At 32.3% G+C, this 6,015-nt stretch overlaps 1 non-coding gene and 1 pseudogene across 1 annotated transcript; both read right to left on the bottom strand.

The window, feature by feature from the left end:
* Positions 1–3,037: 3,037 nt before the first annotated feature.
* LOC128042026 (small nucleolar RNA R71) lies at positions 3,038–3,144 on the bottom strand. The gene has a single exon (XR_008197234.1). It is a non-coding gene; the product is annotated as a small nucleolar RNA R71 (small nucleolar RNA).
* A 650-nt stretch (positions 3,145–3,794) lies between these two features.
* On the bottom strand, positions 3,795–5,036 carry LOC105771697 (cytochrome P450 82C3-like; annotated as a pseudogene).
* Positions 5,037–6,015: the final 979 nt, after the last annotated feature.

Below are 6,015 nucleotides of genomic sequence, written 5' to 3'. Positions count from 1 at the left end.
ACTCTTACTGCTACTGCTACTGCTACTACTACTACTACTACTACTGCTGCTGCTGCTGCTGCTACTACTACTGCTACTACTACTTCTACTACTACTTGTTCTATTAGTTTTAGATATTCTATTCTTTCATTTTTATCAGATGTCTTAGTAAATTTATTCTTCCAATGTTCTATAAGTTGTTTATAGGATTGGAAATCATATTTTTGTTGATGAACATATTTTCTTTTCTGTTTTTCAAGTTTTTTATTTCTTTTATTTGTAGAAGATGATTCCTCCGAGGAAATATCTTCTTCTTGAACGAGTTAATATTATATTATTATTTCCGTAGTATAGAGGTCCTAAATCTATTTCTTGTTCTATATTTTTATTAATAATAACTTGTTCTAATTTATTATTAACATCGATAAGATTTCTTTAGATTCGTTGTTCAAATCTAATTACGTAACTTCTCCTAAATTATTTACTTGTTGTTCTATTTTTCTTACTTTATTATATAATTTATGAAAATATATAGAAGTAATATCCATTAAACTATTAAAACCTTTATTAAGAGCTAAAATATTGTTTTTCATTTTAGAATCAATATGCATAACATAATAGCAAATTTTATCTTTATATAGATAATCAGTTTCTTCCATGAAATTTATCTTGGGTACCTAAAACCTTCTGTTATCTTTATATGTTTTTACTCTTTAAAAGGCCAAGATTGTCAATAGATTCATTACATCTAGATGAAATAGAGGAAATGAATCTAGATAATATTCAAGAAGGATAAAGCCAAAAAAGGGAGCCACGTGAGAAAATGACATCCAAGAAAGCAACTTGAGAAAATAAACATTCAAGTGTGGACAAAAAAGGAGGAAACTTAAAGAAAACGACATCCAGATGCAAACAAAAAAGATTGCAATGTGGAAGCAAATCAATGACATGACAAGACAAAAAATAAAAAAGCAACGAGGAAGCAACCATGTCAATGATGAGTGATAAGCTATAAAAGTAACATATTTTTAATCCCATTCTTGATGCATTTTTGGATGATTTATTATGTAAATTAGTGAATTTTATGCTTCTAATCCTTTAAATTCATGTTTCTATACTTAGGTGAGCATAGGGGAGCGAAAAACAAGCCATAATCGAGCAAAAAGAGCTGTTTTCAACATTCACACTGCCTGAGCATTTTCACACGGGCAAGCCACATGATCGTGTGAGCTACAAGGGCTAGCCACATGCCCGTGTGAGCCACACAGGCTGGCCACATGCTCGTCTGAGCCACACGGGCTAGCCATACGCTCATGTGCCAGACCTTGTCGATTTCGCACATTGTTTCCCAAACACGCAAAAAAACCCAATTTTTAGGCATTTTGATCATTCTAAAGTCTATAAATAACAATTAGAAGAAGACCTAAGGGAGCACGCAAAGAAGACTGAAGAAATTACTCGAAGAACACCATCGGAGCCAACTCAGAAGCGAATCTCCTTCAAGATGGAAGATCTCCTTTTAACTTCTTTCGAAGCTTATTTGAATTTTTTTATGTCTTGTAGTTTTTCTGACTTTGAGGTGTTTTCTTTTCAGATTATGAACTAAATTCCCTAGATACCTAGGGAAGATGAAACCTAGGATGAATCTTATTATTTGATTTTTGAATTACATGATAAATACTTTATTCTTGTTCTCAATTATGTATGCTTATTTCGTGCTTTAATATTTTAGGGATATTAATTCATGTTTAATGTTCTTATTTCAGTGGAGTAAAAGTCTTTGTTTAAGAGTAGAACTAGCATAATTGAGTGGAGTTGCATACAATCCTAGAAATAGGACGACATAAATCTACTGGATTAGAGTCAAATCTAATAGGGGAATCTATAGATCAAGTTAATGCGACAATAGGGGTTTTAATTAGAAAGAGATTTTGATTAATCAACCTAGAGTCAGTTGTTCTTACTCTCGAAAGAGATATTAACATAATTTAGGGATTTCTACAGATCAAGAAACAAGTGAATAAATTATTTAATTCAGATTCGGAATAATAAGTGAAGTCTAGGTGGATTCTTTCTTGGGTATTGTCTTTCTCTTTGGTTATCTTCAAATATTTTCCTAATTCATTCTCTGTTGCGTTCTTAATTAATTTAGATTAGGAGATTTAAATTAAAACAATCATCCCGATTTATTGGCTAAATAATAGAAAAATAGTAATTACTAGTACTTTTAGTCCTCCTGGATACGATATTCCCTACTCACCATAGCTATACTATTGTTCGATAGGTGCGCTTGCCTTTGTTGTAATTATAGTTAGTTTAGAGACCATCAAGTTTTTGGCGCCGTTGTCGGGGACTAAAATATTAGGAACACTTGATTTTTATTAATTTAGCCATTTATTTTTTATTGCATTTTATTTTTGTTTTTAAGTTTAATTTTTGTTTTCTAATTTTTATTTTATTTGCTTTTGGTAGGTTCCTTTAGTTTATGACTAGAAGAAACCCGTCGAGACCATTAGTATTTGATAGTGAAATTGAAAGTACAGCTCACAAAAACCATAGAGAAGCAAGGCAAAGTCGTTAGAATATAGTGGAAGAGCAAGAGGGCGTTATTATTGTTACTGAGGAGATGGCTGATAATTAGAATAATCAGCTACCTCTTGTGGTTGCTGCGAATCTTGCAAATCTAAATCTTGCTCCTTGTACTATGTATGATTATGCCAAGCCCACTCTAACTAGGGCTTAATCGAGTATTGTGAGACCTACCATTGCTGCGAATAATTTCGAACTGAAGTCGAACACTATTCAGATGATACAACAGTTTGTTTAGTTCGATGGTTCGCAAGACGAAGATCCAAATACTCATTTGGCTAATTTTCTGGAAGTCCGTGACACTTTCAAGATAAATGGCGTTTCTAATGATGTCATTCGTCTACGATTGTTTCCCTTCTCGTTGAGGAATAAAGCAAAATAGTAGTTGAAACCACGAGGTTCTATCACTACATGAGATGAAATGATCGAGAAATTTCTATTGAAGTACTTCCCATCGGCTAAGACAGCTAAGGTGAGGAATGATATCTCTTCCTTCGTGCAGATGGACTTAGAGACCCTATATGATGCATAGGAGAGGTATAAGGATTTATTGAGAAGACGCCCTCACCATGAGTTACCTTTATGGCTACGGGTTCAAACTTTCTACAACAGTTTGAATCCCTCAACTAGGCAGTTAATCGATGCAGCAGCCGGTGGTACTCTCAAATCAAAGTAAAATAATTTTCAAATACAATGTTTGATTTACACCTATGGGGAAAATATTATAAATAATTTTTTTATAAATGTCAATATAATGCTTGAAATTATCAAAATGAACGTCACTTTTTGAACTTATGAAATTAGATATTATTGGCATTTAGAAAATTAAAAATTTTAATCTTTTCATTGCCCAATACAATTTTTGATACAACAAAAATTAGATTGTCATTGGCAATAATGTACTTGAACACGCCTCCATTGAGTAGCAAAGTTGGGTTGCTTATTATGGTTATAAGGGGTGCGGTGAGTCGCAAGGAAGGATGGTTTTTGAGGATCTCATAGGTTTTGAGATTTCTTGGGAGAGATTAGGTAGCGTTTTGGCATCATATGAAGCCTCTCTTTCTTCTTGTGATATGGAGAAAACTTTTATAGAGAAAGGGGAGGGAGCTTTCACGATTATATATAAGGTTGCTGTAGAGGCATGATGGGTTCATTAGAATATGATGGGATGATTTAATGGTAGTGTGTGAGAATGTTTATAAAAAATTAAAGTTTAGAAGTTTATTAGAGTATAAGATAATATTATTTTTTCATTATTACAAGTCAAACTTAGCAATCCAATTAGTTGTTGGAGTCATAAACAAAAGTAGGTAGGCGAGGAGTTATATGAACTTCCAATGGAGTTGCTTTAGGACTCGTCATTCCAGCTGCTTCACGCATATCGATTGCTTCATTCAACAGGGTCTCAAACTCGAACCAATGCAACAAATTAGCTAATGTAAGTTGCATAATCTGAAGTGCAAATGAAATTTCAGGGCACATTCTTCTACCACTACCGAATGGAATTAGTTCAAAATTATGTCCCCTCACATCAATGCTTTTATGGGTAGTCATGAATCTTTCGGGACGAAATTAAAAAGGGTTTTCCCAGATGAATGGATCACAATGAATCTTTTGAAGATTGATAATAAGCCAAGTGCCGGTTGAAACATGATATCCATTAACAGTGCAATCTTCAATGGATTCATGCATCACAGAAAGCAGAGCAGCAGGGTATAGGCGAAGAGTTTCGTTAATGACTGATTGAAGGTACACTAAGTTTTTGATATCCGATTCTTTCACTAGCAATCTATTGTTGCCAACATGAATGTCTAGTTCTTGTTGAACCTTGTTTAATGCATCACGATTATTGAGTAATAAAGATGAAGCCCATGTCATTGTAATCGATGTTGTATCTTCTGCCGCTAAAATAAGAACCTATTTATTCATGTACCATAGATATTCAATAGCTTATCATAGATCTTCAAATAAATATAAAAAAAAAATTCAATAAAAAATGTTAATAGAAGAAAAACTAATTATAACTTATCATATTCAATAACTTTAAAGATTGTCAAAAGGCAAAACAACCTACTTTATATTATTTTAAAATAGAACAAAAATTTACGGATTAAGTATTAGTTCGATTGGTATGAGTATTGTTGTCAATATTATTAATTATTTACATCTCCTAGTTACAATTCTTGTTAAAGTCTTTATTCCAGTGTGATGAAACCTTAATTGGAGTAATGAGATTTGGATAAGTGTGGAAAATCTGTACATACAAAGCTGCATTAACGTCTTCTAGGGTTTTTTACTAGAACGTGGATTAGGAAGATGAGAAGAGAATCCGGAAGCTGACAAAGACAAGGAACAATAACCCGTGGCTGTTTCTTAGGGAATGATATATTGGTTGTCCGAGAAGTAAAAGTAGATAAACAAATCCCTTTGATACACCGGAACATCATCTCAGCTGCTCCAATGCCCATTTCCCTTTCTGCTAACTCAAACTAGTTTCTGTCAATGTATATGCGTGGAGTTTTGAAGTGTTATAGTTTCAAGGCTTCCGTTGTGTTCCTTCCGTGCTGTCCGTGTTAAGATGATTCAAAAGAGAGAAATACATGCATTCCACGTACAACCTCACTTCAAATCAAAGTATTAACATTATTATGGAGAACTGATCTTTGTTGAAATCAAAGTATTGGTAGCTCTACAACTATACTCCATTTAATTAAAGACAAACGTGTTTAACTAGGACACTGTTTCAGTTTCTCTTATTGTTATGCGTTTATTATCATTTATGGGAATTAACAGGGATCTCTCTCCGTTAGGTTTGAGTGGATTATTTTATTTTATCATAATTCATATATCCCATCTATTTCTTAGAGCAAAGAATATTGAGTTTTTCAATTTTCTAGGATTGCATAAAAAGATTTATATTATTTACCATGAGTTATTATATAATAATATTTCCTTGTTAAAAATGGTACGTAAAATTATTAACTGTTATTGCGAATAATATATTTACAATTTTTTAAAATAATTTGAATAAAAATGATAAAATCTATTTTAAAATTCAGGTTAAACCACTATATTACATTCTACATTCAAACTCATTAATTAAAATTATCATGAATCGGATTGCCAATCAGCAGTTGAGTGGATTAAGAAGAGGGGAAAGGTGCCGTGGAGGTACACGAAACTGGTTGGATAAATAGCTGCATGTTTGGACCACTTTATTAATTGACGGTAGCAAACGGTTAATTTAATTGATTGGTCCTTTTTTTTTTTTTAAATTTAATCGACTGGTATAAATCAACCGGTTGAATTGATTAATCGCTTTATTTAAAATAACAAAAAAATATAAATATATTTAACTAACTTAATTGATTTAAAGTTTAAAATAATTAAAAGTATTAAATATAAAATCAATTAAGTCGATCGGTTTAAAATAAAATTCAATAACCG

Source organism: Gossypium raimondii, chromosome 6, assembly GCF_025698545.1.
Source record: "Gossypium raimondii isolate GPD5lz chromosome 6, ASM2569854v1, whole genome shotgun sequence".
NCBI lineage: Eukaryota > Viridiplantae > Streptophyta > Magnoliopsida > Malvales > Malvaceae > Gossypium > Gossypium raimondii.
The sequence above is the reverse complement of the archived record's forward strand: the minus strand, read 5'-3'. Positions and strand labels throughout refer to the sequence as shown.